The sequence below is a fragment of the Sycon ciliatum genome, chromosome 7 (genome assembly GCF_964019385.1).
Source record: "Sycon ciliatum chromosome 7, ocSycCili1.1, whole genome shotgun sequence".
NCBI lineage: Eukaryota > Metazoa > Porifera > Calcarea > Leucosolenida > Sycettidae > Sycon > Sycon ciliatum.
In genome coordinates, this window is record NC_088649.1 from 25108241 (window position 1) to 25135612 (window position 27372).

The 27372-nt window shown below is 45.6% G+C and overlaps 2 long non-coding RNA genes across 2 annotated transcripts in view; both read left to right on the top strand.

The window, feature by feature from the left end:
- Window positions 1–1061: 1061 nt before the first annotated feature.
- Window positions 1062–22831, top strand: LOC135820722 (uncharacterized). Its single transcript, XR_010554188.1, has 4 exons — window positions 1062–1303; window positions 8281–8396; window positions 13614–13685; window positions 22759–22831. It is a non-coding gene; the product is annotated as an uncharacterized LOC135820722 (long non-coding RNA).
- A 1813-nt stretch (window positions 22832–24644) lies between these two features.
- LOC135820956 (uncharacterized) overlaps window positions 24645–27372 on the top strand; it is a 67978-nt gene continuing 65250 nt past the window's right edge. Inside the window, exon 1 of the long non-coding RNA XR_010554224.1 lies at window positions 24645–24712. This is a non-coding gene — a long non-coding RNA (uncharacterized LOC135820956). The remainder of the gene's footprint in view (window positions 24713–27372) is intronic.

Sequence of the window (27372 nt, forward strand, 5' to 3'; positions counted from 1 at the left end):
ATCTGAGAAGAAAGAAAAAGGCCCAACCCTGCCCGTTATTTGGACTTACGGGGGTCGCCATGGCAAATAATAAAAATAAAACTGCACACGTTCGGGCTCGCCGCCTTCTCCGTGAAATTATAATACCGTAAAAAGAAAACTGGAGGGGAAAAAAGAAACAACAATGAGGAACTGGTTTAGGAACCACTTGCAGTCAGTTATACGGGGCAGCGGGCCTCGGCATCGGCCAAGGTAGCAGGTACTGTACTACTCCCTGATGCCCATCCTCTTGACCAGGCCAGGGATCGCACAAACCCTGATTTTTGACGGGTCTGTACGACTCCTGGCTCTTGACTTTTGGTCGGTGCACGAGATGCACGAACAGTTTTCGTAGGGTACAGCCTTGGCGTTGGCCGTTAACATTCATGCGTATGGCACTTGTTGTTGTTGTTGTTGTTGTTGTGTGAGTGCGTGTGTGTGTGTGTTTGTTTTCTTTCTTTTTATTTTCAGCTGTCTTGTCCTGATCATGCCTCATGCGTGTTTCACAGCATAGTATGTTCCCGCTCATTTTCTTCTTCAACACACGCTAGCTGTATTACTTTGTTCTTGCCCGTACAAGAGGCTTTTGTAGGTTTGGAATCAAGGGTTTTCGTAGGGTACCGGGTAAGTACTTTTTCATGTACAGTACAATATAGTACAGTACTGCATGCGGCAAGTAGGACTCGCCCATACGCCCCCCCCCCCCCCCCCCCCCCCAAAGCGTCGAGGAGGTAGGGGCGCTCTGGCCTGTTGGCGGGATTTTACGGTAATTGTAGTTTTGTCAACAAAACCGCATGCACACTATCCTTCGTTTGTACGTAGTACGAACGTATTTGACACACGTGCTGTGAGTTTTCGTAACCCCCAAAACTGGCAAAAGTGTGCAACTCTACATATGGGGCCGGGGTCTCTTTGTGCGTATCACTCATTTTGTCTATCGTACAGACTTTCAACTGAGCCTGAACTCGACCCGGGTTGAAATTTCTCATGTAACCAAATTTGCAAAGCCTTACAGTATAGCATTAGTGCATGAACCCGGTACATGTAGTCCCGCACAGTTCTTCTTTCACAGTCATCAGTACCATTGCCAAGAGAAGGAGCACTTTGGCCCAGCTTTTCCGAAAAGCACTACTAGTACTGGTATTTCTTTGTACCGGACCAATCGGCATTTCGCAACAGAAGGAGGGCTGTCGAGAGAGTGAACCCAAGTTCCTATGTGGCATAATATCTTTGGATCTCACAGGCTGTTTGCAACGAAGACATCATGAACGCTTCAAACTTGTGTGTAAGTACTCAATATTTCTATGGCTGTTAGTTTTCTTTGTTGTCACTTGTAGACATCTACTGTGTTATCAAAAACATAATAATATTATGATAAGGGGTCGTCCGTATTATTCGAAAAATTAAAAAATCCGTCCTTATGCAGAAAGGCCAAGGGGGTGGGTGGTGAAGAGCGCTGGCGGAATTTAATTTTTCGATTTTTCGTACTTTTTTCCGTCAGTGACTTTCATACACTTGTTGCACTGTAGACGTAGTGTAGGATCGCAAACACCAGTATGATATACCGGTACATGACTCTTTTGTAGTTGTAGGACGTGCATGGCCATCGGTAGACCTACTCACTTTACTTAGCTACTAGTACTTGACATTCATGTACATGTAGGTGCAATCAGTGAACATGGGGTCAGGACTCAGGAGTTATCTTATTTTCAAGCCGGGTATCGGTAAAAATCCCAAAATTAATGGAAAAAATTGGGAGGTGGGTGGGTGGGTCAGAGAAAATTTTGCGCGAGGACGGATTTTTTAATTTTTCGATAATTACGGACGACCCCTAAGTGCAAATCGGCATGCCCTTTAATACAGTTGTGGCAAGTGAAATCCAACACTAGGCATAAGGGACTGCACCATGCAGTCTTCAGCCCCTGTAGCCCTGCATACGGACAGTACGAGGTCATTTGCTATTTTTGGACACTCTAAATAGCACCCCATTATGTTGGTTTGTAAGATAACTTAAATTTCTTTCTTGCTTTCTACTGGCACACTTATGCTTTACCACCACCCCACACACCTGAAGGCATAGAGTTGAAGCATGCGGTCACAACTTGACCTGATTCATGCATTGCCCTGCTCTAGTAATGGTTCATGAATCCGCACAGCCCACATTCCTTCTCCGTTTCTCTCCGTTTTTCTTTCCTTTCAGTTGCATCTTCCTCTCTGCTCTGTTTTATTTTCTCTTTTCGTTCGTCCCTCTTGATATTTGTACTTTGTACTGTTGAGGCAACGAACTGAAATAATAAAAACCAAACCCAACCAAACCATTGAAGGTGTCTTTTTCTACTGCTTTTTCAATGCGAGCAATTATTGGACAACTAAATTAAATAGCATCTAGCAGCAGTCTGCAATGGTGTGAACAAGTAAAACTTGCCCAGGACATGAAAATGGGGTAAGGCTATGCCTATGAGACCGGCTAATATGAGTTCTAATGACAGGCCATAGCAAGCTTTTCAAGGCTTTTCAATGTGACAACCAATTTAAAGGGTCACTAAAGGTTTTTCACGGACATAATATTAAAGAACAGAGGAGAGCACTCCAATGTGGCCCATCTCCTTCTCATATTTCGCAAAGAGTGGAGGGCTAGCGCCGTAACTAGCCACTGCGTCCTTCTTGGTTAAGAAGTGCTCACTGGTGCCAGGTGAGTGGACCGCTCGCACTGCTAAAAGAGATCTCTCCTGACCAGAAGCCCTCCACAAACGCACCGGTTGAGAAGGCGAGGAGACTCTTCCAGGTGGATTCAAGCTGGAAGACATAGTCCCTGGAGTTGATGGAGGGGATACAACATCCCCCATGTCGACATTCTCTCCGTTATGCGACGTAGAGTCAACGGAATCCTCCGTCATTTATAATTAAATCGAAATTTTCAAAATTACTCATTACGATACCTAAGAATAATAAAGAAAACGCCCAGAAAGAAACGGCCTTCACCGCTAAAAATTGGCACGAAGAAACTTGAGGACCACAAGAAGACACTCTTGTCAAAGATTTGTCCACCAAGGAAAGGACAACAACTCAGGAGGATTCTACTTCCATATTTAACTGATTTTTCCAAAAATTACGACATGTCCAAAAATTGCGAACCACCTCGTACATGTGTTACATACAACTTTATCTGTCTGATGACAAAACTCGTGCTCATCACAGTCAAGGTTCAAAAGATGCTGGCAAAAATGAATAGGGATTGGATACCAACACTCCTTATGATTGTGTACCATGTTTGTGAACTGTGTGTATCTACACTGTGACCTTTCGATCTGTTTGGGATGCATACGGCTCTATAGTACAAATTAAGTGCAGTACATTACATCATTGGTGTCCATTTGTGGCGCTGTCCCCTATGACAAGTGTCGGATTTCACTTGCCACAACTGCAGATCTGCAAATAGCGAAAGTTTCACACATCACGTGGTCTAAATCTCATATTGTACTTTCACCACTCGTGCTGGTCATAACAAGCAGCGGATTAAATGTTCCAGCAGGGCTCTCATCGATTGGCAAATCTGGATTGAGTGCAGGCACACGGTGTAGTCCGAGCAACACTGGCCCAATCGAACCAAACAAGGGTGTAGTTCGCAACATGTACGCATATTGAACAAAGATGATGTGAATGTTGTCAAAAAAGCACCAAAGTTGTTTGAATTCTTTATTCTCACGATGGCACCATCGCCAAGAAGAGATACATTTATGAGAAGGTGAGATTGTGGGTTAAACAGTTGGAAAGTGATTTACATCACTTTAAACTTTACAAGTATGGGAGAGGGTGAGCGCTGCAGGAGCAGATTGAGTTAATCAGCAGTGAGCAGATTTCTTGTTTGAAAGCAGGTTGGGAGGAGACGTCATGAATGCTAGCAGGGAGGGCATTGTAGTGTTCTAGGGACTTGTACAGTGGGGAGTCTTTACAGCGATCGGTTCTGGAGGGTGGGAGGTGCCAAGTGCGTGCGTGTCGAAGGCTGTACTGGGCCGTAACCTGAGCGGGGGTGTTGAGCATGCGTATGTGTTGTGGGGAATATTGATATTTTATAGAGTGAGCAAGCTGTTGTTGTTTTTGTTGTTTATTTAATATACATCGCATGTCAAACGGGCAGTTCTGCCCAATACCGTAAAGTACCGTTGATCCGCCCCCACGCCATGCCATTTTCCAGCTGGTTTTTCGACAGGGGGTGGGAATTAGATCAAGGCTGTCAAGTGCAGTACGATGTACAACAACTTGGAGGACTCGATGTGCTAAATTGTGCACATTCTCATCCTGGATTGGCACATATTTAGTACAGCAGTGCAGGCGTCGGTTCAACATCGTATTTCGTTGTCTACGCCGAATTCGCTTCACAGGTAGAAAATCGACAGGGGGTGGGAATTAGAGAGGGGGCGGATCAACGGTACTTTGCGGTATTATGAAAGCGATGACAACCAGAAAAAAGAGTCAGAGATGAAGAGAAAGTAAAATTAAAATTATAACACGAAAATGGAAGTAACAGTGAGGGGAGGCAGGGTTAGGACGAGCAGGAAAAAGGTTTGTATTATAAACATGGGAAATTGTGGACACAAGGTGTGCTATCGATTTCCATGTTTAAAAAGTTCCTTGGCTCTCCATCTGAGAAAAAGAGATCTCAAATTTACAAGTCGGGTCATCGTAGCATGATTCTATCGAGCCTCATCAGCAGGTTACGAAAGCCATTGCATTTAACCCAATAAAAATACGCGTAGCATGCGTTTGAATCCACCGTCAGATACTAGCGACTTCATATTATCGGGCAGGCCATTCCAGAGTCGGTAGCTGGCTAGACACCTCGGTTGAAACACCCCCTCCAGCAACGAATCCACATACATAGAAAGGTACGCACTCACCCGTCAGATCAACAGCTTCGGCAGATGTATCGTGCAATACGGCGAGAAGGCACTCTCCTCAATAGGCAGCTGAAGTCACAGTATTACATCAGAGAGTTCGAAAATCGTCGCCATGACCCACGAGGCTAATGGGCCAGTATCAATAGCTAGTCTGGTAGAACAGCAGTGAGGGCTGCACCAGCAGCCACACTCGCTGATCTGACGACTACTAGTGCCTTTGGCGAGATCGTCCATGACCCTGCCAGACCAGTCGAGGTGCCCCTGCCTCTTGCAGACCCCAATGGCGCTACCCTTTTGGAGTTTGATACTGTCAGCGTCGATGCCATCTCGAAGTTGCTTGAATCTCTTGCATCCAGCAAAGCCACCGGCTCCTATGATATTCTGTCCGGCATCCTGAAATAATGCAGAGATAAAGTCTCGTATCCCCTAACTTTTATCGTCCCCCAGTCCCTTAGGTCTGGCATCTTTCCTGCTGCCTACACAATTGCCCATGTCTGCCCTGTTTACAGATCCGGTGATAAGACCTCAGCCACCATCTACAGACCAATCTCATTGTTACATATCGCTGCCAAGATCCTAGAGAAGATTGTCCACAATTAAGTCACTTCGTATTTCACCCAGAATCCAGACATATCTGCCATAGCAGCTGAACAATTTGCGTACCTCTCACATCATAGCTGTGAGGATGCCCTGACACTTTGCATAGACAGAACTTGACTAGAAGTCTTTGCGAATATGGGCAATGCGTTCGACCGTGTGCACCCCACAGGTCTACTGGATGAGCTAGCCGCAACTGGCGTAGGCAACACTGTCCTCAAGTGATTCTCAGACTACTGTAAATATACAAATTTTCGGCAGCTCTATAATTTCGGCTATATTCGGCACCGACCCAAAACGCCTAAATTAAAACGCCGATGAAATTTTTCACAGCATCTGTCGCACTATACCATGCCCTCTACCCCACGCCGAAAATAAATCGCCGCCGAAATGTCAAAAATCGTGAAGTGCCGAAATTTTGTATATTTACAGTATCTCACGAATCGCAGTCAGCAGGTTACTGTCAGTGGTTACAAGGGTGACACCAAACCCTGTACAAGAGGGGTCCCCTAGGAGTCTGTTGTCGGGCCATTGCCTTTCTGCATGTACCTTCGCCGAATACCCGAACTTATTCGCGAGAGTATGGTGCAGCTGCATGCTGATGATATTGCGTTCTACGTATTCGGCTCTGATGTGGCTACAATCATGCTACGCGTGCTTTTTTTTTTTTACTTAGGCCACAGCTTCCAATCATGACATGCAAAGCAGCGGTGCAGCATCGCAGGCATGAATCGTGGACGTGGTGACGGGGTCTTATGTGCTCCACTGACCTAGGGTCTCGGCTTCACTGCACAGCAAACGCGTCGAAAGAAAACGGGGGCTAATAATTATCGGGAGATGGGGGGGGGGGAAGAAGAAGAGAAGAAAGAGAGAGAGAGAGAGAGAGAGAGAGAGAGCGAGAGAGAGAGCGAGAGAGAGCGAGAGAGAGCGAGAGAGAGCGAGAGAGAGCGAGAGAGAGCGAGAGAGAGAGCGAGAGAGAGCGAGAGCGAGAGAGAGAGAGAGAGAGAGAGAGAGAGAGAGGGAGAGGGAGAGAGAGAGAGAGAGAGAGAGAGGTGCAGGATAGTATGCGGTGCCTAGAGCATCACCTCGATGAAAATGGCCTTCGGTTCAACTCCTTTAAGACACAGGTCATGTTGATGCGGCGTCCTGCCCTGCCTGCACGAGCCCAGCCTTGTAAAGTGTACCTGACCTGTAGAAATATTGTCATTTCCCCTGTCCCTACTGAGAAATACCTCTGTATACTAATCGATGATTTTTTTTATCTAGGATATGCAAGTAATGCGTATGTGCACTGTTGGAAAATTATCCCATATACCCAGGCTGGTAACGGTCAGCCACCTTGCAATGAAAAATTCATTTCGTTTAGATAGAATGACCCCAACTGCATTAGTTCTACAACTGTGTCATCTGTATTCGTTTGAGTAAAGAGTTAAATTGAAACTATACGGTTTGGTCTATCACTACTTGTCATCAATTGCTAGCCCCTCCTTCAATCACTGTTTACCCTAGGTTCAGCTGGCCCGCACACAAATGCTCGTACTCGTGGCCAGGATACAGCTGCCTTAGTATTACCTACTGTAGAAATTGAGTATGGACTGCACTGGGTTTCATTTCTGGCGGCAGGTCGGTGGAATGCTATTCCTCCAAATTGTCGTCGGGCACAATCTGCTGATACATTTGCTCACCTCACAAAGATTCACCTAGGGTTCCCTGTAACAATGGCGGGGCCATGCCTGTTGGGACTCCCTAGTCTAATAAACACTACTAATACTTCTACTACTACTAGCCCAGCCACCTTCAGTTCTGTGCCCTGCTAGAAGCGCATCATGGCTTCCTTTAAATGCTTTTCTGCTAAATGGGTTTCTGTAGTATAGCGGACTAAAGAATAGGAAACATGTCACTCAATATTGTATTATGCTATTTTGTATTTAGAATGAGGTCTGTCTTGTTATCCAGGAAACGACCAATGAGCAACGTTGCCGCCAAGGGCCTTATCAAAGTTTAAAGCCAGCTCAATAGTAATTTTACTATTCTTGATATTAACATGAGAGAGGTTGGAAGCTCAGGGTCCTACGCTAAGCTTTTTTTTGCCTAGCTCATGCATGTTATTAGAACTGATGGAAATGTTTTTTTCTCCATTAATTGGCTATAGTGTTTTACTTCGACCATGACAGCTACAGTGCCCAACCATACCATAACGAACTGATCGGCTACATCATTGTACTGCAAAAGTTTCCATCTGTTCGAATAACATGCATGATGAGCTAGGCAAAAAAGAATAGCGTAGGGCCCTGAGCGAAAGAAAATAACTTTCTCTTCGCATTCGAGACAGGTACGGGATAGCGCCAGGCATGCCGACGTACGCGACGGCACAAACAAATAAAACACAAGGCATTAAAGCTGTGTGGACCCTGGCTAGCGCAATACGTTACTGAAGTTACACCTTTTGCATAGCTACGGGAATAGCAAAGTCTGGTAATTCGAACCTCAAACCGGGCATATGTTCTGGGGGTTGGATAATTGGAATGCCCTGGCATACTGGGGTTTGATTTGCCCAGATTCTACCTATATTTTTGCACCTCAGCGTTGACTTTCTCATCTTGTCCGCAAAATTAGAATGTTAAGCGTCCTTGTGTACGTATACAAATACTATGTTTAGGTAATTGATAACACTGCCGTGTTGTATTTTTGAGTTTCTACCAGAAGCCGTAACGTTTTCTGTTCTGTTCTGGTTGTGCGTCTGGTCATTTCCTTTGGATATTCGCAGGTCTTATCGGTGGCTGTGATTTGTATGGTGCTAGCTTGGAGTGAACCTTCCAAAGCCTGTGGTTCGTGTACATGTAGCAACGGAGTTGTCATGTCGTGCCCAAACATTGCCGAAATGTGAGTTCTACATGGTCTGGCATTTGAAAGCTTTAACTTACGTATTCAAAGCAGCAATTAGAAATATTCAGCATGCCCATTTTAGTCTTCACATTGAACACTATTCAATGATGGAGTTAATCTTTTGATCCTTTTGAATGAATGAAACAAGTTTTGATGCAGATAATACATTATGGTCTTTTCAATAACATTGTTGCATGCTTTTTGCTATACAAACGTCAAGGTGATACAAAGGCACAAAGTTGCATAGATCAACTGATTTGCCGAGTTGGAAAACCAGCTTTAGAGTTACACAAACAGGCGATGGCGCCTCCTTTTATACATGTGAGCGACATACACGGCATGGCAAGGTTATTGATAATAGTAATGGGAAGTAATGGGGAGGGGAAGAGAAAAAATTCACAAGTGAAAGAAGTCACAAGGGTAAGAGAATAAATAATATTAAAGTCGGATGTTGAACCAACGATAACTGTAGAAATGAAAAGGACATTTGGATTCGAGTTAAGAATAACTCTCCATCACTCTAACTAGATACTACATACTAGTGTTAAAACGATCTCAACGGGTACTCGTTAGCTCGCTCGCCAGAAACTCGGCTCGTTTGTGCGGCCAGCTCGTTTGCACTAACGAACACCGTACACCGTACACATGGCAGTACATGTCGACCGGGGAGTCGTAAAATATGTTACGATTCCCTGGTCGATAGAGAGTCCAGTCCCGCGCAAAGTGAAATCACTCGCAGTTACAGTGTCTGTATGCCTGCGCGACACTTGAGTTGTTTCTGTTGTCGTTGCAGCTTTGGTGGATGTATTGATTCGCATCTGAGTGAAAGTTACGCTCAGTCGTTTGGAAGTTTTCTCCCGCGATGCAGCGAAAACCAAGGCTACTTGCAATCTTTGCAAAACGGTCTATTCTTACAAAAGGCTACTGTAAAACGACAAACTTTCGCGAGAGATTAACTTTCGCGACTTTCGCGAGCAGGGTCGAATCGCTAAAGTTTGACACGCGAAATAAATTTGTACGATCGATCGTTCTGCAACAAATCTGTACCGTACATGCGCATGCATCACTCACTGCACTGACTGTACATTAACAGCGCTGATCGATGCTTGCACGGCCGGCTATGTCCAACCAAAGCGCGCAGCTGTTGCAACGACGGATTACGTACCAACACCAGTCTTGCAAGTCACCGTTGAAACATTAGTTGTCGTTGGAGTACGGCGACTTGAACCAGAAGAGAATAAAACGATCGATTGGAGATTGAAACTCGGATGTTGAGCCATAAATAAATGTGGAAGAGAAAAAAGACATATGGATACGAGTTAAGAGTAACTCTCCATCACTTTTGCTCGTTTTCGTTGCGCTTGCCTTCCCCTCTTTGGTCTTTCCATAACCTTGAACCTTCCAAGTTGGAAGGCTGTCGGTTAGCGCTACGGGGATGTGTTGAAGCTAGGTGTCAGGACGTCGAATGTTTCAGTACTCTGTCAGTTTTGTGCCTAGTTATTGCACTTTCTGACTGTATATAGTATCATGTTACAGTGATGGAGAGTTACTCTTAACTCGATTGGAGATTGTCTCAGTATTGTGGAGAGTATTGTTGAACTTCTTGGAGCGCTTCGCCAGCTTGCTGTTGCGTAGATTCTAGTGTTGTACTACTCGAAGAAGTCTTCTATGAGCATCGCAGTGGCTCAGCAGTTCGAAGAAAAAGTCTTCCGATGATCCTTCTTCGAACATGCCATCCTTTCTCCCAGTACTAGTACTTACCTTATGGTTCTCTTTGATGCCTTGATTTATTTATTTCAATTATTCCAAGCAATACATGGCTGGGGTAGCCAATGACCACTTTACGTGGCGATTGAAGGGTTTTATAGCCAACCATGGGTAACATGGAAAAGAGTAAGATTCCTTCTTACATTCCTTGATTCCTTCTTTCATTCTTTGATTTCTTCTCTCATTCTTCATGCACTCTGCGCCCAGCACTCCGAGGCTTCGTAAAATACAATTCTTTGATTTTCGGTGGAAGGTAAAAATCGCTAAAATTAATCGCCACTAACTGGTCCAGTTTGCAAAACGCTAAATTTAGCCGCCGCGAAAGTTTGTCGTTTTACGGTACTTAACTACGGCGCCGAAAAGACATCTCGATACCAAACAGCACTCCAAAGTGAAGCAGCAGCAACCCCAATTATGCCAGTGGTGATAATTTGCGGTGATAATTTGTACCAGCTGGAAAAATCGAACTTAGAAAAAAGTATATTCAAAAATTCATATTTGCCACATCAATGAAACTCGTTAGCTCGCTCAATAGCTTGCTCGTTAGTGGAGCTGTTCGTACGTTTTTTATAGATATGCTCGTTTCAACAATACTATGTACAGTCAGAAAGGGCAAGAACTAGGCACAAAACTGACAGAGTACTGAGACATCTTGAATCGTGATTTGACCTTATTGTCCATTGGTCTTGCCAGTATTGTCATCGCAATGCATGAACATCCGCCAACGTCCTTCACAGCGGAGACTTTCAGCTCGTGCTTATCTTGCTTGCGCTCACCTTCCCCTCCTGATGTTATTTCTATAATTTAGAACCATCCAAGTTAGAAGGCTGTTGGAGTGCACATCCAAGATCTGCTAGAGCTGTTAGCCAGTTATTTGTGAAACCAGGGCTGTTCCGAGTGCGACATTTATCAATATGGCGGCGTACCGTAGCAACCCGCATCGCAACAGCTCGCGTTCGCACAGCGTACCGACGCGTGCAGTCTTTCTGCTCATTTTTCAAATTTATCGAAGAAAGTTTTTGTTTTTGGGGCGATGGATTCGTGCCTTGGAGAGGTCGTATGAGGCCATGCTGGAGAAGAATAAGTAAGCTTGGCTCGCTACCTTCATGGCGTGAACAGATGGAACCCCACTGCTCTTATTCTAGAACATGTTCTCCCCTGAGGACAGCTTACAGCCAGATTTCCGTGCATAAGAAAAGAGCACAAATAAATCGTTAGACTGATTGCAATTCATCTTGGAGAAGGAGAAGGATAGAATTTGATCGTCTGCTCCTCTCAACGCAAAGTTGATGACATAGCAGCTACATGTACGTCTCTTCATGCGTGTGCTCTTCACCTTGGGGATCAATGTGAGGATTTTAGGATTGCTGGAAATCAGATTCTGTATACTATTGGACAGCAGTTTCTGCATTGCACATGCTCCACAGTGCTCATCGGCAAGGATGTTGAAATTGCGTGTACCCCTTCACAACCCTGTTCTCCATACTATTCCAGATCAGCACTAACTGAACATTAAAGTGTTTCATTTCCAGTAGAATGTGCTCCTCCAATAAGTGCGGCATTGGATGTGGTGATATTTATTGCCACAGTTGCACTGCTGATCTTCGTCATGAAAGAAGCAATGGTTGGTCAAGTCAACCAGTGGGCTTGCAGTGATAAGCAAAGTACCACAATACATCATCAAGTGTCATAGCATGGCGGAGTTGGTCGCCCGCAATGCTTCCATGTTGGTGTTGTTAGTGTACAAATAGAGGATATCTTCCAGTGTCTAACTTTTAAAGCACATGGACCTGCTATAGGTGCTATTCTTCTATCAATGCTTGTTTCAAGTCACAGAATTATTTAGCTTCTTACAGCTTTGATTTAATTCGCCATATTGTAATTAATGTGAGGAAGAGGCTGATGCGACTTCGGCGACACTTGGGGAATTGTGTGTTGCTCCCTACGTTGGAGCTTGCGCTATTCCTGCCGACTTGAATTCTCACTTGACCGACTTGTTATTTTAAAATGAATTCATGGACATCTGTCAATTCAGCGGGTGAACTGCATTGCCATCGAGCCCTGAGCCAGCTCCATAGGAATGGCACGGTCATGAAGATGCGTGATGCTGTGTATCTTATTCGCATCAGAATAATAACCTGTTTGTTTTGGCTACACACTCCGGTAGCAACAGATACTCTGCATAATGCAGCTTGTACAGTAGTCCTCACTGAAGAAGAAAGCAGTTTAGAAGGGACTCTAGTGAGGAGTGTACGAGGATAGCCTATTAGTGTTCTACACAATCATTTGCATATTGAACATGTTACATGTAATTATCATGAATGCCGAGAGTGGTAGAACCGGGTACGGCCATCACCAGCGGCTGCGGCACTGTCCTGAGTGCCATGCTGTGCTTAGTGCTGATGCAGTGCAAGATATAATTATAAGCTGAATCATGGTTGCCGTTTGTTGTTGTTCAATTACTTTAAGTATTTCCGTATGGTCTTCACGCATGCGTCGACAGACTTTATTGTGCGAGGCCTAAATCTGCAGTAAAACTAGTATTACAAAAAAAACCATGCCTATCTGTCTAACTTTTAAAATCTGTACACAATGTCCTGCTTCTACATACATTTCGAAAGCATGGATTTCAAAAAATGTTCATTGGATGCATGTCTGATTTGTACTTGCTGACATGCAGAACGAAGCATGCACGGATCCCTCCTATGGCGGACGAAACCGGGGTCTTCGTTAGACATTGAGGCAGGAGAACACACCTCCACTCGCTCTGCATATATCAGCAAACACTTGCAATTGACGTCCAAGTACGCCACGCAAATCGACTTGGGCACGAAAACGATAATCAGGGCGGCAATGAAAATATAACTACGACGTAGGAAAAGGACAAACCTTTCAATCAAAATTGGCGTGAAGGCTGCCAAAATATCTGCACCCCTTAGGAGGAAGCCTCGAATGTGAGCCAATTCTGATAAACGCCAATGGCCGGCACGCCGAGGAAGAACGAAATGAAAAAAAGATCGTAACTTCACTTTCCCATTGCGCATTTTGACGATCAAAATATCTGCTTGCGCAGCTTGAAGGCAGGAAGGTGAATTCGCTGAGACTTCGCGAATCCAGCGTAGAAAACGGCTGGAATCGACAGAAACATAGGCTAAACCTTGCCGAATATTTCCAGAGATTTGAAAAAGGCAGCAAGGTCGTGTAAGACCGCATCATGGATCACTGGGGCGACGGGGAAATGTCGTACGGTACATAATGTCGCTGGATTATGCATGCATCACAGCCGTGAAACGTCTGTATCGTCGGTCAGTGTCGTGCGGTATTATAGCACGAGCTGATTGTTTCGTAACTGGTGGTGTTAATGGACTGTATAGCATAACGTGTAGTTCCTTTGTCCGTTATTTTTTGTATAAAATACCGCTTTATTCTGTGCTTTATTGCATCTAGTTCTTTGCGCTCTAAAGGTTTGACGAATCTCAGTGGCTCAGCATTTCAGAATAGCAAGATCGTTACGGATATGTAAGTCAATTTTCAAAACGAATCTCACTCTAGATGGCAATGAAGAGTCCTCACTATGCGGTAATGATGCTTAAGGCTGCGTTTACACGATTGAAAACGATTTGCGTTTACACGACAACGAAATACAACCCAACCGGAATGATATCGTTGGGTTTACTACTATCGTTTACACGACAACGATACCTAAACGGAACGAAATGGAAAAGCACTTCAAAGTGTTTTGAAAAGTTTTCAAAACGTTATCATTCTCGTGTAAACGGTGAAAACAGTGAAAACGATTGGAAACGGAGCGCGGTCATGGAAACCATTCCGTGCCAGAGTATAACTAGCGGGAAATACCCATTCCTTGCGACCACCAGCACGTACCAACTCCAACTAACGTGTTACTTCCCGCCCCTGCGCCAAACCAGCACGTGCTAACTCCAGACTGATCGCCCGTTTTCCGAATTTCGTGTAAACGGTTCAAAACGATTTTCCGTTCTCGTGTAAAAGGTTTGAAAACAATTCAAGGCCAGCCCGTTTTCGTTACATTTCGTTTCTTTTAATTTTGTCTTTGTGTAAACGCAGCCTTGTTACCGTAGCTATGAAAAAGATGGGGTACATGGACCGCACAGCATCATCAAAGACAGCTCGTCACCTTATTCAAATAGGGCTTTCAACTGCAAATTCATAACGTGGTTGTTGTCAAAACTTTATTCTCACGGTACCCAGTGACCAATAAGCGATAATGGTGTGAGAGAGGAGGAAGAGTGACGAAGAATTGGGTGAGCAGGGATTAGTGAATACATGTATGGGCAGGGTGGTCGCTACACGAGCATACAGAGTTTTGCAACAGCAGGGATATCTGGGATTTGAAGAGAGTGCCAGAAGGGATTTCGCGAAGCTGGGTGGGCAATCAATTTTAAAAGTAATGAAGGACATTGTACAGGCAGAGTGGAGACAGGGATCAGTGCTTCCGGTCTGGAGTCCGACCTAGGATGTGAAAGACGGCCAACATGGTTTAAATCCACAAGCAATCTTCCCGCTCAAACCTTAAGAATTACAGGCCCGTACCCATGCTGTCAAGAGTACATAACCCCCGAGAGTGTGCAATTCCAGCTATGGGGTCTGCGACGGCAGAACTTCACATCACGTGATGAACCCGTACACATTATTTGCACTCTGTGCATGATAGATACAGGGTTGTACGCAGCCCAGCTTTGGGTACAACTCTCTTGTCGTCACTTTGCACTGTTTGCCAGCATAACCTTTTGCACCATGTCACGTGATGTGAAGTTCTGCCGTCGCAGCACAGCATAGTGGTTGTGCAGGCAGTTGCACACTCTTGGGGGTTATGTACTCTTGTTGCTGTGCATAATCTCGAAAGTCATGGAAACTCTTATTGTTATGAAGCCACAATTTCTCAAGTGTGACAGGCCTTCTCGCTTGTGGCATTGTGTTCGTTTCAATGCAGCTGTATCTTGACTCTGCCGTACCACTGATGTGTACGACGTGGTATACGCTACATGCGCTATGTGTGATTTGCTGTGTGCGCTATAGTTGTATGTTGTATGTGTTTGCTGTCATTTTCACGCTATAACTACCTGGTGGTTTTAGCGTTAGTTGCTGTTGATCGAAGTGAAATATACTGTCAAGAGTTGATAGTTGTCCTCGTGCATTGTGGTCGTTCGATCCTGACAATTTAGAGAATCACAGAGGGTTCACAACATTTGGAGACCACTCCAGGATACGAAGCGAGCATGGAACAGGAACTAGGTTATTTGGAAGCCAACTTTTTCGCCAACGGAATTCGGTATGTATTTGAAGGCGATAAGTTGATGGAATGGGTGACGCTGCGCGTGTGGGGTTGATGGGAGGTACAGCAGAGGCTCCCTGTCACTGCGGTGGGCGTGGGCCTTTAATGAAAGTATCGACATACGACGGAAGGCAGCCACTGGAACGTTATCTCCACCTGTTCGAGGACATCTGTGTCAAGAATGAGTTTGAGGAAAACGAATGGCTGCTGCGATTGCGTATCGCTCTATCGGGTAGCACTGTGAAAAGGAACTGCATTGGCTGCAGCAGGCTGGGCATTGACAGACTGCACCAGTGGGGCAAAAAAGGAAAGTTATTTTTCTACCGACCATATCCAAGGCCATGACAGCCACCCTCAGAGGCCATACATGGAAAGTGATTTTTGACCCGACCAAATCCCAGGCCATGACAGTCACCCTCAGACGCGCCGGCTTAGATCTCCCTGCACTCCTGTTTGGTGGCACACTGGTACACGAGACAACCGGCATCACCCTCCTTGTTGTGAAGATGGACACCCAGTTGACCTTTAGCGATCACCTGATCCCCAGATAGGCTATGCCTTTGGGAGATCATTAATTTTAAGGTGGCAGACCACCCGAAAATTCGGTGAAAAATCGAATTTGTAAATTCATATCGAGTGCTACGTCAGTTAAAAGAGCATGAATACCTGCAAAATCTCTGAATATTTTGTCTCGATCTGACCAGACGTTCAAGAGTTATGGCCGAAAAAAATGTGCCCTTGCAAGGAAAAACACAGTCAGCGTACATGTACTGGCATTCGGTATGAACGGGCTCATGTACGTGACTAGCCCGAGGAACTACTGGAGCTCGTCCTCCTTCTCGGGGTGTTCCATCTGCTTCAGCGCTGAGACCTTCTTCGGGTCGGGCTGTATTGTATCGCTTCTAATTTACATGGCAAGTCAAACAGGCAAACATGCCCAATGTTATGATGATGATGGAAAGAGAGGAAAGATCTAAGAACAAGATTAGTTATCCTGGATTATGGGGAGTGAAGAAAATGGTGAGATGTGCTAGGGCAGGACAGCTAGAGGGGAATGCTAGGCTGTATGATTCCGAAGTACATCTATTTTGTGTTTGGTTCATGTAATGCATTTCAAATCCAAGGACATTCATCCCCAAAAGGATAAAAATCTAAGATAACCTGGATAGGTGGAGTAAAAAAAAACAGTGAGTATGGAGAACTCTCGGGATAGGGAACATCCTAGCATTAGCCATGAAAGTAAACTTTCAATAAACGCTTGAATCGGCATGTGGTAGGGCATGACTTTAAGGACTAGGGCAAAAGATTCCACAACTTAGCAGCAGCAAAAACTGGTCTGTGAGATCCCGAAGTACTGCGGATGTTGGGAAGGGGCAGATTGCAGGCATCCTGACCTCTGGTGGCACGGGGCAGCGAATTGTATTCCAGGCGTGATTTGAGCAGCAAACTGACATTGCCGTGAAGAATACGGTGTACGAGAAGCCACAACTTGCAATCCGCCCGCTCGACAGCCGGACAAATGCTGAGTTGGGCATACAGCTGCATAGTGTGGGCACGTGAGGGCTGGGTTGTGATACAGCGGATGCAGCGCTTATCCAGTCTGATGAGGATCTGCTTGAGGCTTGTTGAGAGGCTGGCGAAGTAGGCGTTCGAGGCGTAGAGTATGTCAGATAGGAGAAGAGCTGTGTAGTAAGGGAGGGACTGCGCACGGGTGATGTCTGGTCTGATGTGGCGCAAAACTCGGAGTTTGTAGGACACCTTCTTCACTTCAGCAGCCACTTGACCTGCCCAGCTCAACCGCTCGTCCAGACAAATACCAAGGTGTTTGGCTGGTTGTGCTGGTTTGAGCCAGAGGAGTGCCACGAAATGTAACTTCAAGCTCTAGTCTGTTCCGCCTTCCGGCGGAGATGCCCAGAACCTGGGTTTTCTGCGGGTTGAGGATTAACTCCTTGTCTGCAAGAAATTTTGCAACTCCGGACACTGTAATGGAGAGGATATGGTTGATGGTAGCTACATCAGAACTGCTGGTGTAGATCATGACATCGTCAGCAAACATCAGAACCAGCGCTGGTGACGCACACTGCACTACGCTCCTTGTGTAAAGGGAGAAGAGTACCGGCTCCAATACACTGCCCTGTGGAACACCGCACGTGCAGCTAGTCGTATCACTGAGAGACTTCCCCGTCGGCTAAGGCAACTCTCTGGTGTCTGCCACTGAGGTAGTCCACGAACCAATCGAGGGCAACTGAGCCGATACCAATATCATGTAGCTCCTTCACCATCGCTTGGTGGCTAACCTTGTCAAAGGCCTTGCTCATGTCCACCAAGACAAGGCCACAGTGCTGGCTGTGGCAGTGAGAAGGCTATCGACAGCAACAGTGATGGAGTCCTCCGTTGAGTGGTGAGGACGGAAGGTGAACTGGTTGTCGGGAAGTAGATGTTCCGCGTGGACAAACTAGCAGAGCCGCTTGAGGACGATTTTCTCCATGATCTTTGACACTACTGGGAGCAGCGAGATCGGCCTATAGTTCTTTGGGATAGATGGGTAACCGGATTTGAAAAAAGGACGTACATTTGCTGGCTTAAGAGAGCTGGGTACTTGCCCCTCGGCCATTGAAGCATTGATGAGGATGGTTATAAAAGGAGCTAGAGCACGGGCGCAGTGTTTCAGTATGCTGCACGGAACTCCGTCACTGCCGGTTGCTTTCCGGTCGTCAATAGCCTGCAGCAGTTTAAATACCTCTTCACAGGTGGCGGGCTCGAATCGAGTGAGTGACCTTTCCCGGTGTGGACCAGCAGGTGGCACAAGGTGAGCTCGCTGAGTGGGATCTGTCACGACATTTCCGAATTGCTGACTCAAGCTGCCAATAGGTGGCAGCGGCGGTGTGTCCTTCTTTTTCCGACCACTAAGGTCGTTAACCACTTGCCAAGTCTTCCGCGGATTCGACCTGCAGGAGTTCAGCAGTTGATGGTAATGGTTGGCCTTCAGCTCTCGAGAGAGTTTCTTTGCGCTCGAATGGGCTAGTGAAAACTCCTGATAGAGCTGTTGATCTAGTGGACTGATTCGCCACCGGCGATGGGCTCGATCCCGAGAGCTGATAGCGGAGTAATAAGCGGGAGTCTTCCATGGCGTCGATATTTGGTGACTAGTCTTGACGTGGCACTTTCACACAGGTGGAAACCGATCGAGAGTGAGGAGTGGCCATTGGTACCACTGCTCCCACATTCTCTCAAGTGTCATTGCTGTGGAGAAATCCTCAAGTCCGGAGTTGGCGAGGGCTTGGGAAGTTTCGTTCATGTTCGACTTCCTGAAGTCAAGGTCGATTCGTATAGTGGGAAAGTTTCCGCTAGGAATACAATATCTAGGTCATGCAAGGTAATGAGGTCAACAATGTCATCAATTTTATGAACTAGATGATTTACATTTTTCCCTAGAAGTACTGGAGGCATCATATGAGCCGCGCCAAGCTAAAAAGTGGCTTAGCGTTTTGCCAACAAATCGAGGAAATCACCAAAACGTCACAGTCGGCAAAATTCTAAATATTCACTTTCGAGCATCCTTTCAAATTCAAGTAAATAGTTTGCAAGTGGAGAAGAAGGAAGAGGCCTTTTATTTTTGAGCAACACTTCTTCAGTGTTCCCTCTTTCATCGTTGAGTGGATTTCTCGGCGCTGCCAGAGATCGTAATGGAGCGTTCTGGAGAATGCGGAGGCGAGCTGGATGACACTCTGTCTCCGTGTGCGCCCAACCCTAGTTGACGAGGAAAACTCGCCCATTCATAGTGGCTATGGTTCTCATCGTGGCCATGACTAGTCTAGAGCGTCTGGTATACCTATGTGGAGACGTCTACAAGCCGTCCGGCCATCACTCTGACAAGCTCCCTAGTGAGTTGGATCTTGCTGCGATGTTTCACTTTGTTTTGGGGACCTTCAAATGTTCATGACGTGGCGTACTGTACTCCAAAAAGTCCTCATTTCAAGGACAATAGTGCGACATGACGAAACGATGCATTGACTCTACCTGCTAGCATATCGTCCTTTGGTGCTTATACCACTACCTACACCAGGGAAGGAGAATGACATGGACTAGGACGGACAAAGAATCAGTGCCGCCTTTTAGCGATGTGCAGTCAGTTGGACCTACGTGCAAGGGACCAATGGAGCTCGATCTCTGGCACAACACTACGAGCTACAGGGAAGGATAAATTCATGTTGGCGTAGGAGATTGGAGAGAGGATGACGGACTGCCTTGGTAAGATGCGACGTTTCCCAGCCCAGCGAAAAATATAGTCACAGACTCACAAAATCATTGAAGGATATGAAAATTCGTGTTGCGTGATGAAATGACATGAGATGAATAGATCAATTATTTCTTCTTTCTTGGATCTTCTAATCAGAACACAAGTGCTCGTTCCTCTTGTATTGCTTCCACACCTGCTAAGCTCTGTCTCTACTTGGTGTCCCATGTTTTCTGGAGTAGGTCTTCATAATTATTATCTTAGTTTCATTGATACCAGGCATTCTGTGCAGGCAATGTATTCTTATTTATGGCACATATACATTTCAGATGGGCACCAAAATTTCCTTGATGGAAGTTGGATAGGTAGACATCGCTTTGGCATGAAAAAAGAAATTTCCAAAAATTATGCCTAAGCCACCTTTTTGCTTGGCTCGGCTCATATGATGCATTTGCGAATTTCAAAATGGGATTGCTGTTATATGGGGGCTTAGAACCTCCCCAAATTTTGTGACTTTTATTTATTTTGTTTTTTGTTAATGGCAGTGGGTTGTGTTTTCAAAAATTTAGAACAGTTCCGAAATACCAGGCGGTGCTACCTAGAAGTACAGTGCGGCATCATATGACTCGACATACCATAGGCATCAATAAAAGGGCGAATTTGGCTTAGAAACACACGTGAATAACGTGAAGAGGAATACATTTGGGAGCAAGGAGATTGGGGACCATGAAGGTGGTGATTTGTACATATGGACATGCTAATATGCACATTTCACTTGTCCTTAAGGTCAATATCGTAATCTCGAATCCTGCCGATACAGACAAATTTATTTGTCCTAAGTTTGGAAAGTGATGCACTATGTCATCTGCAGCATGGAATGATATGAAGTGCCAGCAGGCAGTTCTAATAACCTAGGAACGTCCTTTGAGTTTACGTTGGTCTGGCGGAAGCCATGGTCAGTAGGCGCAGTGTCGCTGCCGATAAAGCATTTCATTTGATTTTGAATTTTTTTGGGCAGGAGTTTGGGGATAGATGCGAGGAGAGGACCTGGAGCATTGTGCGCGAGCAATTAGAAGTGACCGAACACAGAGACACATAGTTATATGCTTCAGATGATGATATAATACTAATTGCTCCGGTTTCTAGATCAATCTGATACAGGACCGGAGTCAAGGGAGCAAGAGGATAATGGTGGTGATAAAGCTATGGAGCCATGGTGGAAAGAGGTGGAAAAAAAAATAGTTGCAAAATAATAAAAAGGCTGATCAGAGGTGTATGCACTGTACATAGCACAATAGCTCGTGCATGGTGTACATTCGAAAGAAAAATCGTACATCGAAGCACAACATCTGGGTTATCAGCATGAGTAAATATTCACTTTGGACAGAGGAGGCAACCATTGGTCATGGTGCCTATGCTTCGCTGGAATATTGTACTCAGACTTCAGCAGCGGTGCAAAGAGCTCCGGAACGACGCATCCTCTCAGCTAAGGCGATCAATGCGGTCTGGTGTAAGCTCATAGAATATTGCTCCCAGATGCGGAACAAACGATTTACCAACGCTGGCCTAGGCTAGAGGCCATTTCTGAATCCCAGCTTCGCAGTATGCAACCTGTACACACTGATGACTCGCACAATCGTACACTCACTGTGCATGTTCGATTTTTTTTTCCCGAAAAAATCAAAACGTATGCGTGCGGACGACGCGAAACATAGCTATAAAAAATGATGGCCTTACTGATTGCGGTTATCAAATTGTTGTCTCCTCGCTGGTTGTTAAATTATTGTTTGACTTATTATTGCTATTTGCATTTTCGCATCATCGTCAATCAAATGATTGATAATTTCGCTTATGCTGAGTGGTGGTAAGCAGATATCAAATCTGCAAGATGCTGATGTTTAGGCAGAAAGCAACATGCACGACGGAAAAAAGAAAACAGGATAAGTATGGTTATCGAATGCGATACGGTATGATAGTTATTGCATGTTGATATTGTGATAAATGGTGTGATTCTATTGCTACAGTGTAAATACTGAGGGGTTGATAATCATAATGATATTATGTTATTCGGGTAATATAAGGTAGTATTTGGATGTTTGATGATATTACATTTCCAGTTGATATTGATAGGGTCAGTGAGTGTCAACCCAAGTAAAATGGAACGTACTCAGGTGCTCAGAAGCAACGAAAGGATTGGTGAGGAGTGGAGAATGGTCCGAAAAAAACTAGGATCTCTTCTTGGCGACGAGGTTGACGTAGCACGAAGGAAGCAGCTTGCTTCAGGGGCCTTCACTTCGATGTTTTACCTCTGGAAACGGAGATCTGCTGTGAGTGAGCATCTGCGCCTGTGACTGTAGTCGGCGTTTGTCCTACCCGTCCTCGCATACAACTGTGGCACTTGGGGCCTCACGCAATCTGCTTTCCAGAAGTTGGATGCCTTCCACCGACGTCAGTTGCGGTCTCTCCTTGGCATCAAATGGCCACAGCGCATCTCCAATGAAGCACTGTACCAGAGGTGCCAAATAGAGGAGATCAGCATCTTCGTACGCCTTGCTAGGTGGCGTCTATTTGGTCACATCTTGCGGCTGCCACCATCAACCCCCGCAGTATCGGCAATGGAAATCTGTTTCGCAAACAACAGCACCAGATGGCTTGGCCGGCCATGCATCACTCTTCCCAGCGTGCCGCATCAAGATCTGCAGAAAGCCGGGCAGGGTAGATTCCTGACTCTGGAAGATCTCCATTTCTCCGGGCAACAGCTGCCTGTCGTAAGAGCTGGAAGGCTCTGCGTGTGGCAATATGTTCATCCAACTAGTTACAAATCAATGTACTTGTAATCCTATATTAGCCCGACAGTGCAAATCAACCGGATGTATCTCCTTAATTTGTTCATCTCCCTATGTTTCTCTCTCTCTCTCCCTCTCATTCTCTCTCTCTCTCTTTCTCTCATCTACACCGGTGGGTGGGACGCAGATCTCACTGTAACCCACACACTTGACGTACAATGTACATCTTATCCAAATTCTACTTTGTTCTCCCAGAAATTTGAAGTATAATCAACTGGTTGACCTACCTGACGGGCTGTTCAAAGCCACAACCGAATTACAAACCCTGTAAGTCATGGTGGGCATGTAACGGAAAAGAGGTTTTTTGCGTAGTTCTGTCCAGCTGCCTTTGAGGCATCAAGACGAGGTAGAAGCGGGTGGTCTACATTGTGACGAAAGTGAACTGTACTCAGTGCAGGTGCGCAAGTGAACGCCGTGTCCAGTAGGTCCATCATACACTGCATTTCTTGGAGGAGAGACATGCTCTCTTAATGATTATGAACATGGTAGTAGATGAGTGGGGAAGAAGTGAAAAATCAAACTTAGGTCGTAGATACAGTATGACAGAGAGAACAAAAGAGGAAAGGGAGAAAACGAGAGAGACAGAGAGAGAGAGAGAGGAGAGAGAGAGACAGAATGAGACAGAGAGAATGAGAGAGAGATTGAGAGAGCGAGAGAGTGAGAGAGTGAGAGAGAGAGAGAGAGAGAGAGGGGGCGGGGGGTGAGAGGAGGGAGAGTGAGAGGGGAGGAGGGGAGGGAGAGAGAGGGGGAGAGGGGAGAGAGAGAGAGAGAAAGAGAGAGAGAGAGAGAGAGAGAGAGAGAGAGAGAGAGAGAGAGAGAAAGAGAGAGAGAGAGAGAGAGAGAGAGAGAGAGAGAGAGAGAGGGGGAGAGAGAGACAGAATGAGAGAGAGAGAATGAGAGAGAGATTGAGAGAGAGTGAGAGAGTGAGAGATTGAGAGAGAGGGAGAGGGGAGAGAGAGAGAGAGAGAGAGAGAGAGAGAGAGAGAGAGAGAGAGAGAGAGAGAGAGAGAGAGAGAGAGAGAGAGAGAGAGAGAGAGGGAGAGGGAGAGGGAGAGGGAGAGAGAGAGAGAGAGAGAGAGAGAGAGAGAGGGAGAGAGAGAGAAAGAGAAAGAGAGATAGAGGGAGGGGGAGAGAGGAGGAAGAGAGGAGGCAGGGGGAGATGAATGTTGCTTGCTATAAGCAAATTGTCGGGCGATAGCTGGTGTGCCTCCAAATAGGCAGTGAGCTGTCTCTTAACCATTGTCTCCAGAATACGGGAGATAATGGGGAGGAGAGACACTGGACGATAGTTCTGGGGCAGGTTTGGGTCGCCACATAATGGACTGACATGTGACATTTTGAAGGTTGGCGGAACCTGTCCAGTTCTAAGAGTCATATTGATAATGCTGGTGAGATTCGGTGCAAGAACAGAGGCATGCTACTTGAGCGGGATTATTTTTTTTCTAATTTAGAATTAGATTCTCGCGTTCACAATCCGTCTACACGAGTCGGCTGCTTTCCAGTTTCTAACAGTTTTCTAATGTTTTATACTGGCGACTTTGTGTTGCGAATTTTTCCTTGAGAGCAATTCTCAGCCTAACTGACTTTTACCCGAATTCAACTGAAAGAAACGGCTTCATAAAGTGACTTCTGACGACAGCTGCCGCTTGACTGTCGCTGCCAGCAAACCGTCCAGTCTCGTCCGCCACAGCCGGTTTCTGGGCTTTCCGTCGTCTCATGAGGTGCATAGCCTTAAACATGCATGCCCCGTCCTTCAGCCTCTCACACGCTCTGCTGCTTTGGCCTCCAGAAGCGCCTCAGCATTGGCTCGACACTTGTCTCTAATGGTGTGTTGAAGGTCATTTCGCTGTTTTTCAGATTGGCCTTGGCTGCTGGGTTGGTGAAGTTGTTGATACTCAGACGAATACTATTTTGCGTGAGTGATAGCTCTTGTAACGCAAGATCTGGTTTCTGGTGTCTGCTACGGTTGACGTATCCCAAAATGTCCTTGGCCACCCTGCTTATATAGCTGCTTATAAAGAGTTCAATATTCTTCCAGGATCATACATCCTATCCAAATTCTACTTTGTTCTCCCAGAAGATTGAATAATAATCAACTTGTTCACCTACCTGACGGGCTGTTCAAAGCCACAACCAAATTACAAGTACTGTAAGTCATGTTGTGAATGTACCGTAAAAAGGCGTTTTTGTCGTAGTTCTTTTAAGATGTAGCAAATGGGATTTCGGGATATGGTATCTCGTTGAATGATCCCATGTACCCTTTATGACCCGAAGCTAACACCGCTCGTGGAAGACTTTTCCAGGTAGAACTCTTTTTTGGAAGCAACGAGCTGAGATAGTGTCTTTACAAGTTCCATTGTGCATTCCTTCAAGAAAGAACTAGCTCCCGCGATTTCTTTTCCACTTAGCCACCTATTTAACCTCTCCTTTACCACAGGCAAGTTCCCTACTGAATGGAAACTGGCTAAATTTGTGCCTATTTGCAAGTGCAAAGGCAGCAAATCCCAAGCGAGTAACTATCGCCCAATTTCCCTCCTGTCCTGTCTTTCCAAACTTTACGAACTGGTCTTCTTCAATCAATTATATAATCATATTTCTCCTGCTCTGGATCCCGCGCAATCTGGGTTTCGTCGTGGTGACTCGACCGCTCTACAGCTCACCAAGCTGATCCAAAACATTTCCGACCATCGTCATATGGGGCGGAAAGTTGCCATGTGCTTTTTCGACCTCGAGAAAGCTTTCGACACCGTGTGGCACTGTGCATTACTTGCTAAACTTTCCAAAGTTTTCGGTGTGTGTGGTGCAGCGCTAGAGTGGATAACAGACTACCTATCCGACAGAACGCAAGTTGTCTTTGTAGTTGGACTTCTCTCAGATGCTTCACCTGTTCTGTCCGGAGTGACGCAGGGATTCATCCTAGGGCCCCTCCTTTTCCTAGTGTATATTAATGATCTTCCCAGTCATGTTGAAGGTGTGTCCTTATTGGCTGACGATACTGCACTGCTCCGGTTCAATGAGTGTCTAGAGAGGCTGCGAGACAGTCTCCATCGCGGCATCAACTAAGTCAATCAGTGGATGACTACCTGGAGATTAAGACCTAATATCGCCAAGACTGAGATATTATTCCTGCCGAACTCTAGAGCCAAAATAATCATTTATTCTTCCCAGATCCCTCACAGATCTCACAGTGGTAAAGTACCACAAGCATCTTGGTTTGGTTACTGACTCAGACTTATCGTTTAGTAGACATGCCGACTATATTCGTAGCAAAGTCAGTAAAGCTGTTGGCTATCTCGTGTCTCATTGCTCCCACCTACCGCTTGAATGCATTTGCCTTTTTTATCATTGATATATTCTCCCCATTTTTTTTCTATTGCTCAACCGCCTGGTCATCCCTACTAAGTAAATCGTTAATGAGTACCCTGGAAGTCCACAATAAGAGGATACTGAAAGTCCTTTTCCGCAAACCTTCCCTATCTCTAGTCAAGCGGATCGAAAACTGTGTATTGTTGTTCATTCTATTCGTCTTTACAAAGCCCCGCCACACTTGCGTAAATATAACTGGTTTCTTCACACTCGTTCTACGCGCAATCCCTGCACTTTACCTAAAGCTCGAACATCAGCTTATACCAGATCTCCGTTTTTCGCTGCCTATTCTCTCTGGCTGGCCCTGCCTCTATCAGTAAAATCGTTTTGTACCCTAAATGGTTTCAAGGCCAATATGAAGCTCGTGTTCTAATAGAGAGGTTCTGCATCACGTGAAACGCAGAGAAATCACGTAGAGAGCAGGTGTCTGCGTTACAGTCTACAGCTCCCTATGTTTTGGGTCCAGATTTCTACGCGGAGATGAGGTTCTCTATGTTGTGGCACACGCAAAGAAAATGCGTACGGATTGGCTGGGTATCGATCAACTGATGCAGAAAACTGCCAAATATAGAAGGGAAAATCCCAGTACTCATTCCACGTGACTTCTCTACGTGAAGAGTAGAGCAGAACAGGATTTCTTTACGTTACGAGAACGTGAAGAGACTTCGCATGATTCTTTGCGTCATGTTCCCGAAACGTAGAGCAGAACCTCCCTAATACCGTATTTTCCGCGGTATAAGCCGCACCTGGGTATAAGCCGCACCCCCCCCCCCCCGTTTTGAGGCAAAATATTGACTAAAAGTTGGTATTCGGAGTATAAGCCGCACCCACAAACCAAAATTTTCACACTCATTGACAAATGGCCTTTCTACAAATTTATTATGTATGGATGTGTGGAAACCGGCACTTGCAGTACGCAAAATAGAGTCCCCGTATCTCTTTGCCTCCAGTAATGTGTAATATTTATTTTTCTGCTTTGTTTTTGTTTACTGCCATGGCTGGCTACTGCCCCCTCCGTCGATATTGGCCTATATTCTCTGGCCACGGTACGGTGAAATAAATAAAAATAAAACAAAATTGCATCACAGCTCAAAGAAACTATTTGATCGCAAAACGAAGTGGGACCCATGCTGCTCGTCAACATTTACAACACTTTCGTTTCGACAAGTTCTCTTTGACTCAATTACCGATACGAGGAAGAACTCGTTTGTTGTAAACGAGACGTGCATGACTGTATCAACGTGAGTGAGTTGTCATTCTTCCTGCTTTCACGTGGAATATTTCTTCCAGTTCACAGTGAGTTTTTCCAGGCAGCTCTCGAGTGCTAATACGGTAAGACGGCAAACTCCGCGGGCGATAGCCAGGATTGCTCATCTTTTTGAAACGGACTGTAGGTCCTTCACATTGATTCAATACCGAATAGCTAATGTTTATTGCATGAAC